This window comes from Castor canadensis, chromosome 13 (genome assembly GCF_047511655.1).
Source record: "Castor canadensis chromosome 13, mCasCan1.hap1v2, whole genome shotgun sequence".
Lineage (NCBI taxonomy): Eukaryota > Metazoa > Chordata > Mammalia > Rodentia > Castoridae > Castor > Castor canadensis.
Window position 1 is genome coordinate 104904654 of NC_133398.1, and position 10938 is coordinate 104915591.

The following is a 10938-nucleotide window of genomic DNA, read 5'->3' on the forward strand; positions in this document are numbered from 1 at the left end:
TGTTTCTGAATTTTTCCATGTTAGCATTTTCAGTTGAGTTGTGGGTACCTGAACCCAAAGAAAGTTTGGGGAACTATTATGTCTTGACTTAATATATGGATTTAACTGGTGGTGTGGCTGGTGTGAAAAAACTCAGACTGTGTTTCCGTTATTAACCTTTTCTGTCTTCCATTATTTTGAAGGGAACACACAACCACAAAAGAAATACTACAATTGTAAAGAATGTGATTAATGGTAAGTGTGACCATTATTTCTTTCTTAACAAACAGTAAGCAATACAGTTCCAGTAAACAATATGCAGTATACAGTTAGTAAGCAGCACAGATTGCCTCAGGTATGTAGAGCTACGTCTCTGCATTGGGACCATTTTGACTAGCCTATATTCTCCCCAAATCACTGTCATTGTAGATTTATTTTAAATCCAACAGAAATCACTGGAACTGAATTATTGGACTTTGGTTTAGAGAGATCGCTTCCAACTTTGTGCACAATTTCCATCCCTTTGGCACTGCAGTCTTCAGCAGGTTCTGTCATTTGTGTAAGGCTGTTGTTGAATTTTCTTGCTTAGATTATATTGTTTCTGTTCAGACAAAAAAATCCATCTATTCTACTGTTTTGTCTCTAACACAAAGAGGGACATTATGCAAGAAGGCAAGTTATACATTTGTTTTGCAGCTGGGGTATTTGAAATATGGCAGACGTTTGGACCTGTTGTGGAGACCCAGGCTGAAAATGCTTCATTGCCTATAAATATCCTCCCTCTGACTTTATTATAAAGGAATGAGCTAGGCCATTTTTATACTCACACATTCCATCCAAACAGGATTGAACAATGAGCATGGATAGCTGAATTTGCCTTCCAGTACAAATGGTTTTGTCCCATCGTCTTCACAAGTCATTGTCATAGTCTTGCATTCTGATATTGTGAAGTAGATAATAAAATGAGCTCTGCACTCCATCTGTCATCATGACAATTGCATGGCTGCACTTGACCCTCTCTGCATGGGAAATTTCAGACCAGTCACACACTGCTGCACATAGTCATAGCAGAAGCTTGGACTGGTTTTCCTGTGAGAAGGGAACATGGAGTGTTGGTTGGAACCCAGTGTTGAGCTACCCATGGTCTCGCTGCTGGTGGGCTTGGTGGAGAGGCTAAACCCTAGGAGATGAGTGGGGATTGATCCAGGAGCACTCCAGTGCCCCTGACACAGCTCTGCTCTGCAGCTTTGGATGGGTCCCTGGAGTCTAAGGAAGAAAGTTCCAGCCTTCTTAGCCTTGTCCCTGTTAACCAACTTAGGCTGATTTTTTCAGAGAGTTCTCCCAACTTCCCTGATCCACACCATCTGAAGGCTATTTGGGAGACAACCCGAAATACTCATGTCTTCACATTGTGGGTGCACTGTTCTTTCACCTAAGGAAGTTCATTTTCTTCTCTGTCTAAAGCTTTGGTAAAGCTTTACCAAACTGCCTCCCCTGCGAGGCCCCTTTCCATCCTCTCACCCCTGTGAAATCCCCTCTCCCTCTTTTGCTTTTTGGCCATGTTGTACCATTTCCAAGAGCTCCCTAGTCACCTCCCTGCTTAGTACTGGCCCTGCATGACTATGAATTCCTTGTGGCAGGGATTCGATTTCTTTTCAGAGTTCTATATGAAATACATATAGTGTTTGGCCCAGGCAGTGTAGTAACTAGAAGGTACCCAGTAGGAGTTTATTGCATGTGCGTGTCAAAAGATGCTGTCTGCAAGCACAGCTTCAAAAATATCACTGGAAGCAAAGGAGAGGGAGTGTAAAGACTGGTCCCCAGGACCACAGCTGTCACTGAGTGAGGGCGTGTTTACACCTTACGTCTACTCTGCAATTGCACAGTTGAGCCCGTTTGGAGTTTGGTAAACCTCTTTGTGATTTGAGTCCTTGAAGATATCCTTCTAACTTCATACTTATTTATGGAAATGTATATAAATGAAATTGTTTGATGACATGGGCATCTCTCCTTTACACGTGGCAAGCCAAAAACCACATCTGAAAGTGCTGTTTCCTACACTAGGCTTTTTTTTTTTTTTTGGAGGGGCGGGCCCCAAATAGCAGGCCCACTATCTCATGAGCAAGCTCTGCCAGCCTTTTTGTGTTGGTTACTTTTGAGATAGGTCTCACTTTATGCCCAGGCCAGCGTGGACCACTGTGCATATTTCTGCTTCCCCATGTAGATGGGGAGACAGGTGTGCACCAATTGCACCCAACTTTTTATTGGCTGAGATGGGTCCCACTAACTTTCTGCTGGGCAGGCCTTGAACTACAGTCCTCCTGATCTCTACCTCCTGAGTAGCTAGGATTTCAAGAATGAACCACCACACCTGGATCACTGAGCTATTTTTTAAAAGAAGCACCAGCCTTCTTCCACCTATATAAAATTAAACATATATTTTGACAGTAGTTAAGTGGGCTCCTATGGAAGAGATTTTTGAGGAATTAAATTGGTCAAAAAAATCAAAGTGCTTGTTTTAATTTGCTAACCTGATTTGAGGATTTAAGACAAACAACTATGGTAGCTAGATCAAGAGGATTTATAGGAAATGATGAACAGACCTCATGTATAAAATAAGAGTCATAGTTCTTGGTCCTGGCTCATCTGTCCCTCAAGCTTGTAGCTTACTGAAGTTTATCCCAGCTGGGGACTAAGCTGAGATCCAGCTTTAGTACCTAGATTTTAGGCCGAGAGGTCACTCCAGTGAGCCACTTCTTTTGCTGAAAAACAGCAGAGCTGAGTTTTATATGCAGTGACATCAGCTAGCCCCACTCTGCAGGTCTGAAGTCTGTTGGATGACATTTTGAGTGGAGCAAGGGAATAATTTGTTGAAAATAAAGATGGAAAATAAGTCTTCCTATTATGTCAGTGCCACAAAAAAAGGATGGGAGAGGGTGCCCTGCCATGTGGCAAAGCTAAGCCACTGAAGTCAGAGCAGAGGGTGAGAATGGGTTCTGAGTGACGACTGAGATGAGAGTAGATGCAGGTTGGTGTTCACTGTAGGCTGTGGACACAGTTCAGAACCAGTTATGAGAAAGAAAACAGTGGCAAATAATACTGTTCTCATCCTACAACCCAGTGAGTAGCCTGCAAACAAGCCATGATCATTGGATGTCTTTTTCAGGAAATATCACAGTGTGGTCTGGAAAGCAGCATTAAAAGCAGGACATCTGAAATCAACCAACGGATTGATTAAAATTCAGTGTATTTATTCAATGTCTACTGCAGTAGACTGGGTGATGGTCATTAAAGGTGACAACTCCCAGTCCTTGGATGTGTAAATGTTACCTTACTTGGATAAAGAATCTTTGCAGATGTTATTAAGTTAAGGATATTAACAGGAGGAGATTACCCTGGCTTTTCCAGATGGGGCAAGTGTGATGGAAGGAGCCATGTGACCATGGAGACAAAGACTGGAATGATGAGGCCACAAGTTAAGGTCCGTCAACAGCCAGCAGACGCTGGAAGAAGCAAAGAACAAATTCTCCCCTGAGCCTCTAGAGGGAGAGAACCCTTCCCGACACCTTGACTTTGGAATTGCAACTTCCAGGAATGTGAGAGGAAACCTTTCTGTTGTCACCCAGTTGTGGTAATTTGTTACAGCAGCCACAGAGGCTAACACATACATGGCATGTGGGTCCTGGGGAGAATTTAGGCTGAATAAACACAGCTTTTGTAGCATTCTTGTTCTTCCCAATACTCAGACAAGTACATTGAGAAGACTGGAGAAAGTGGTATTCGAATTTATTTATCCAGAAATATCTGATCAGAGCTTTTCGTGGGGAAGTCATGCTCAGCTCTGGGAATGGAGCATGGGCAAACAAGCAAGATTCCCTTCCCTCTCCACAGGTCTGACTTTCTAGTAAGTACAAAATAGCTTTAATGCTATGAAAGTCAAGGGCTTGGTGCCATTGGTTCCAACAGGGAGGATCAGGGAAGATTGAATCCTGATGTGACTGAGATGAAGAGATCATAGCCTCATGAAGGTGCTGAGCTACAATGCTGGGGAGTGTGCAAGGCCTCAGAAAGCTGGACGAGACCATCACGCTGGAGAGTACACCACCGAGAGCTAGAATGCATCCTTCCCAAATCGGCCTCTGAAATTGTATTATGATATTTGAAAAGCTAGTCCTAAAGACTGCACTTGGGGCTGGGCACTGGTGGCTCACGCCTGTAAATCCTAGCTATTCAGGAGGCAGAAATCAGGAAGATCGTGGTTCAAAGTCAGTCCTGGGCAAATAGTTCACAAGACCCTATCTTAAAAATACCCAACACAAAAACGGGCTGGTGGAGTGGCTCAAGTGGTAGAGCACCTGCCTAGCAAGTGTGAGACTCTGAGTTCAAATCCCAGTACTGCCAAAAAAAAAAAAAAAGATTGTACTTGGATGTGCTTACAGTTCAATTTCGTGGATCTCACGTTGCTTATGCTTTCAGACAGTTAACATTTATGAATTCACCCATATGATGTTCAGGTGTCAGGGAATTTTAAATGAATCTGATATTTAAAACAATGCTCCCATAGCTCTTAGCCTTGGCTTACTATTGTAGTCTGGTGAGTGGGCAGGTTTGCTGCATAAACTATGGTCTAGAAGCAGAATCCAAATACATTTTTGCACAACTCAGAGTTGTCAGAGTGCTGTGTACAGGTTTTTGGATGCAGCCTGAAGATTTGTAAAATTCTGCTTCCTCAGTCAGTGATTCATTTATGAATTCATGAAAATGACAATAATATGAGTAAGTAGCTCGGGCTGTCCCATCACCTTTTGTAAAAGTCTCCAACTAGTGATGCAATAGACTTTATGTATGAGTTTAACAAGAAAGAGCATCCGCTGAAATGTCTAAAGTGGATAGATGCACCTTTTTTGAGTAGGGACATTTTGCAAGACCCTTCTGTATTCTGAGGTAGGAATTCAGATGAAATATTAGCATTACCAATGCTATACAGTTCTTGTAAGCATCAATCTGGTTTTTAGAATTTCTCTGAGTAGATAAAGCAGGCCTCCACCTGCTTTGAGCGAGGCCTGTCTCATTCACTCGGAGCGAGGCCCCGACTGGGCTTCCAGGAAGATCACTGGGCTCTGGTCAGGTCCCAGACATGTTGGCCACAGTACCAGGAACTTAAATGGACACTGTTGGGTCTCTTTTAACTGGAGGAATCTGCAACCTCCTTACTATGATCTGAGCTATAATTTTATCGCATGTTATAGTTAAGTTTGTTAGCAAGTCTGAACATTTTGCTTCTGATGCATTTTGCTTCTGATGTCACCACTGATGCATACTCTAATTAAAAAAAAACACTAAGAACATCATGCCAGGTGCACAGACTGCACAGTGCCAAATCAAACCCCATCAGAAACTACTTGTCTACAGGAGGAAACAGCTCCTAAATATTTTTTGAGGGAGGTTCTTTATCAATTCGTGCTCTTTTTATGGGGTCATGTTGACGTTTCCTACAAATGAAAGCCAGGAGAGGAGCTTCTATAACAACAGTCATATGATGATGTGTTGATGAATCTATACAACGCAAATTTCAAAAGATTTTGCTTGAGCTCCCAAAACAACTTCTGAAACATCAAACAAGCCTTCTCAGAGTCAGGAAGAAATTTTGTAATTGGGTTATTATCACTGCATCATCTCTTGAAGCAGTTCTGTTTTATTTCCTTTACTTCAAAAAAAAACTTAAATTTTTTTCTACTCTTTTGAACTATGAATTAAATTTATTTCTTTCACTGATACATGAAAACATAAAACTATGAATGTATTAATGGAGCCCATGTGGTGTTTCAATACATGTATATATTATATCGTGCTTAAATCAACTAAATATGTCTATCTTCTTAAGCATCTATCCTGTATTTATTATAATTTTATTTTCAACATTCCAAAGATACATCAAATTCTGTCAGGAAGTGAATCAAGCAGTTCTTATTCCCCCCCCCCCACTCTGGAAAGCACATCATCACTTTAATACTGTGTAATACTTTCTTTTAAAATACAGTCTCTTCTGAGGTAGACAGACCACAACTGCAGAGCATCGTCAGACAGGAGATAAATACGTCCATGTACAACACACAGCAAAATGAGGTAGAAATGGTTACAGCTGGAGGATCCCAATCCAATCTGAGTGGAGGAAGCAGAGGGCCAGCGTGCCCTGCCCACACCCCACCCCTGGATTCTTTGGTATGTACACACACACACACACACACACACACACACACACACACACACACACACACTGCCAGGGCTGCACTTGCTCTGCCTCCCCACCCTGTGCCCTTGAGCTAGGGGCCATAGACTGGGGGCTGTCTTCTTGTGCAAAGCTCCCAAGCCTGGGGAACAGGAAGATCCCAGCAGAGGAACCAGTGGGGACCCTGGGGCTTGGTCCACCAGTTCTACCCCCTACACACACACATAGGGCTGCCTGCCTCTTGAAGGGATGGCTGGGATCCCAACCACACTTCCACAACACCCTCCACCTACCCACCCACACATACACCTGAGAGAACCCCCTCACTCCTTGCTCCCTAAAGGATCTTTGGCAGCAACACTGCTTTGAGGCACCAAGCCCAGCACTTGATTGGCTGGTTCCAGAGAGAGGAGGCTCATGGAGAGACCAAGGGTGAAAGGGGACACAGAGCAGCTTTCTATTAGCCCTCCTAGGCCAGCACCAGCCCTCAGCACCCTGGGCCAAAATGTCTCCCTCTGGGAGAGACAGGTGGCAGACTAGGACTGCAGGGGCAGGCAGGGAAGGACAGGAGAGGCTGGGGCAGGAGGGAGGAAAGGAGGAGGGTGAGGTGTCCCCCCTTTGGACCAAAGTTCAGGGCTGTGAAATGGGGGACCATCAAGAAAAACTGATGGGAAGGAGAGGAATATGGTTGTCAGCAGGCTCAGAGCTGAGATGTCAGGGACAATACCCTGCCCATCTCCAGGCCTAGGCCTGGGACTCTAGGGGAGCAGGGAGGCACATTTCTCACGAACCTTCTCTGCTGAGGGATGCTCTCCCTCCCACAGCTCTCAGAGAGAAGGCTGCTGAGGGCTAGCAGCTGAATCTGAGCCCAACGGGACTTGTGGCTAGACCTTCTTCCCTCCTGGGGGAATCCTTGGCAGACTTTATGGGGTACCTCTCCCTAGGCAGGGAAGGGCCTGGTGAGATGACCTCTCTGGGAACTTTCTGCCTTCGTCACCTTAAATTTGGGCACCCTATCTAGGGCAAGAAATGTGGAAGAGCACCCCAACTCTGGATAGCCCTTCACAGAAAACCTGAAGCTGAGGGCTGGGGCCCAGAGGAGAAAGAAGCTTGAGAGGAGCAAGACCTACCCACCCCCCTCAAATTCCATCCCTCTACTCCTGCCCACAAACCGGGCCCTGGGGAGGAAGCCCTTACAAATACATTCTGCTTCTGTCCCAGGAACAGTGGGTTTGTGTCTGGGTCTTCCTCTGCCCTCCCCCCACGGTCTCTCGGAGTCTTCTGGGACAATTTGCTCCCCTGGATGGGGGCACACGGGAGAGCAGCCAAATTCTAACATTCTTTCTGAGGTCACTTTCTTCCTGAGTTGTCAAAAGAAAAAGAAAAACAGCAAATTCTACTCATCTTACAAAAATAAGAGGCCTAAAACATTAAACAAGCTACGCTTCTGGGACTTCCCCTCAAAACAAACAAAAAACCGCTTCTTTGGGTGTTTTTTTTTTTCTTTTTTTCTTTTTTTCCTTTGCTTGTCCTCCCCTCCCCAAGACCCAGGGTTTCAGTTGGGTAAGGGATAAGGGAGTGGGTGAGGGATTCCCTACTCCCCCCTCCTTAGCCCCACTACCCTCAGATCTCCTGCCAAGGGACAGGCATGAGACAGAATGAGAGGGACAGAAGGCAGGGAGGGGCGTTGGAGCATAGGGACGGTAGCACGGGCACACCAGAATGAACAGGAGAGAGCAGAAGCGCAGAGGGTGATAGATGGAGAGATGGAGACAAGAGGGTGGAGCAAGAGGAAGAGGGACAGCTTCGGGGCTTGGGGGGGAGGGTAATGACAAAGTGAGGGGAAGAGAATTCTAAGCAAATGCAGAGGGGGAATGGGGAAGGAGCGAGCCATTCGGACAGAGAGGACACAAAAGGATTGCGGCGAGAAAGCAGGAGTTCCTTAGGCCCGGGGTGCCAGCCCATGTGGGCCTCCCCCCATCCACCCGGCAGACATGGAGAGCTTCCCGTCCACAATAAATAGGAAAAACCTGAGTACGCGGCGCATATGGCATCGATCTGCCTGGCAGTGCATTTTCCTTCCCACGAAAAGCAAATCCACCGGCAGAGCCCTCGCAACTCCTACGACGCGGAGGGAGGGAGAGCCGGGGAGTCCCGCGGCCTCCCCCGCGCGCCGTCAATGTCCGGAGCCGTGCATTTTGTCCCACTCCACGAACGCGTCCAGCTCCGTGGGGGAGGCCCTGGGGTCCACCTTGGCTAGCGCCGCCTCCAAATCCTTGTAGGAGAGGGGACTGCAGTCCCGGGAGGCCCGCCGCAGCCGCTGCCTGCTGGCACAGCTGTCCCAGCTCGCCCCCAGAGAAGCCCTGGGTGCCCTGAACTAGGGCCGCGAGCTCTCGCTCGCTCAACGCGCAGCCCTGCTGGGCCGGCGCCCGCTGCAGGATCTGTCCTCGGGCGGGACTGTCAGGCAGCGCCACGTAGAAGCGGAGGGTAAAACGCCGGCGGGTCGCCTCGTCCAGCACCGCAGGCCGTCAGCCCGCGCGCCGCAGCCGCTGTCCAGGTGGGCCAGGAGCGGCGCCTGCTGTGGGGCGCTGGCGCCGTCGTCCCTGGCGCGGAGCAGCGCACCCAGCTCGCGGATGAGGAGCCCTGCGGGCGGACGGCAGCGCGCGGCCGCGAAGGCGCCCTGGAGGAGGCGCGCGCCCTCGGCGGCGCCCGGCGCGGCCAGGCTCGCACCGCGCAGGCGCAGCAGCGTGGCGCCCAGCTGTGTGGCCAAGCAGCGGCCGAGCAGCGCTTTGCCGGCGCCTCGCGGCCCAAAGAGCAGCACGGTCCTCGGAGGGCGCGGGCTGCCCGGGTAAGCGGGCGGCCTCAGCAAGGGCCACACCAGCTCCTCCTCCAGCGCCGCCTTGAGCGCGCTCTGGCCTGCCACGTCTGCCCATCTTGCTGGTCACCAGCTCTAGCGCCCCCGGGTCCACACCTTTGGGAGAGTCCCCCGACGGCACTGCGAAGCCTCCTCGTGGAGTTGGCGCCGGGGTCCGCTCCGGGAGCTTTTCAAAAGGCTGAAGTTGTGGGCCGTAGACGGAGGAGCCCAGCACCTTGAGAGGCACGCCGCCACGGTATTTGCCCGACGCCTCCTCCGCGGCTCCCGGCGGCTTCGCCCGGAACCCGTTGCCGCGACACTCGCCGTTGTCCGCGGCGGGGTAGGAGGTGGCGTCGGCCGCGGGGGCCTTGGCGGGCTCGTAGACGTAGTTGCGGTGGCGGTCCTCTGCGCCCTCATCGGCCGCCTTGCGCTTCAGCGACACGCCGGCCTCGGCGCCCGCCACGGCCGCCTGGAAGCCGTAGGAGGTGGGCGCGGGCCGGGGCGGCGCGGGCGCGGGCAGCGGTGTGGGCGCCGCCAGGCCCGAGGGTAGGCAGGGGGTCGGGGGGCGCCGGGGGGGCGCCGTAGCCGGGCTGCGCCGCGTAGCCCCCCCCGCGCGGTAGTTGTAGAGCGGCGCCGAGGGGCCGTACCCGGGCGGGGGCGGGGGCGGCGGGGCCAGTGTGGCGCTGGACTGCGCGCAGGAGCCCGGTGCCGGGTAGCCGCCGACGGGCCCCCGCACGCATTGTCCGCATACAGGGCTTCAGGCAGGTTACCGCTACAACCGGGGAACTCCCGAGGCCCCCGGAACCTTCCCCCGCGCCTGGCTTGCTTCCCGGGAGGCCCTCGTGGAGTGAGGCCAAAGGGTAGGGCGGCTCCGGCCCAGGCCAGGACTCAGGGTCCCCCTTGGCGCCATTGAGAAAGGTGGCATCGCCGTAGCCGCCCAGGGGCCGGGCGCTCGTAGGGCGAGTCCAGGGCCCCCGAGTATTTCCCGGCGTAGCGCTTGAGGAGGTTGGAGGCAGTGAGGGCAGAGATGTCATCGTGGGCCCAAGCATAGTGGCAGCGCTGGCGACCCCCGGGGGGCAACTCCAACTTGTGGGCCGGCGATGGTGTGGTGGAGGAGACGTCCAGGTGCTGCTCTGGCCACTGGTTGAGGGGCTGGGCGTGTTCCGGTGTCCAGTGCGTCTTCGACAGAGCTCGGCATCCCGGCCGGGTCCTAGGTGGGTGTGCGCGGCCTGGGGGGACGTCCGGCCCAGGGACCGGGCCGGGGGCGACAGGCCGGGGCTGGGGGGCAGCGGCGCTCACCATCCTGGAGCCGCTGCTGCTGCGGCTGCCGCGGCCGGGAGCGGGACTGGGCAGTGGGGGTAGCCGGACAAGGGGCGGCCCCGGCTCCCACAGCAGGCAGGACCCCCACCCCCGCCTCCCCTCGCCCGCCCCCAGCGCCCTCCCTCGCGGGCCCTGGCTCCCCTCAAGCAGTTCTTATTCTAAGACTCCAACTGAGGAAGATTTTTTTCATTTTTAACAGTTTAATGTACCGACACAGACAAAGATGCATACATTAGTTTTTCTTTGTACCTGTTTAATAAATGTGTGATTCCTATGTCACAGTCTTGCGGCATTTAACAAGGCAAAATGGGTCCTGTTTGGGTGTTGGCACCAGGAGGAGGGTGAAGACATAAGGAAAGGGTGTGTGAAGGTGAATATGGTGGAAATAGTCTGTACTCATGTATGAAAATGGAGAAATGAGGCTGTTGAAGCTATTCCAGGAATGGGGGAGGGGGGATAAAGGAGAATGATGGAGGGGTGAATTCAAATGTGATATGTTGTAAGCACTTTTGTAAATGTCACAATATTGTTGTCCCCAGTACAACAGTAATAAATT

The 10938-nt window shown here is 51.0% G+C and overlaps 1 pseudogene; it reads right to left on the bottom strand.

The window, feature by feature from the left end:
- Positions 1-6213: 6213 nt before the first annotated feature.
- LOC109702961 (fidgetin-like protein 2) lies at positions 6214-10379 on the bottom strand (annotated as a pseudogene).
- Between the last annotated feature and the right edge of the window lie 559 nt (positions 10380-10938).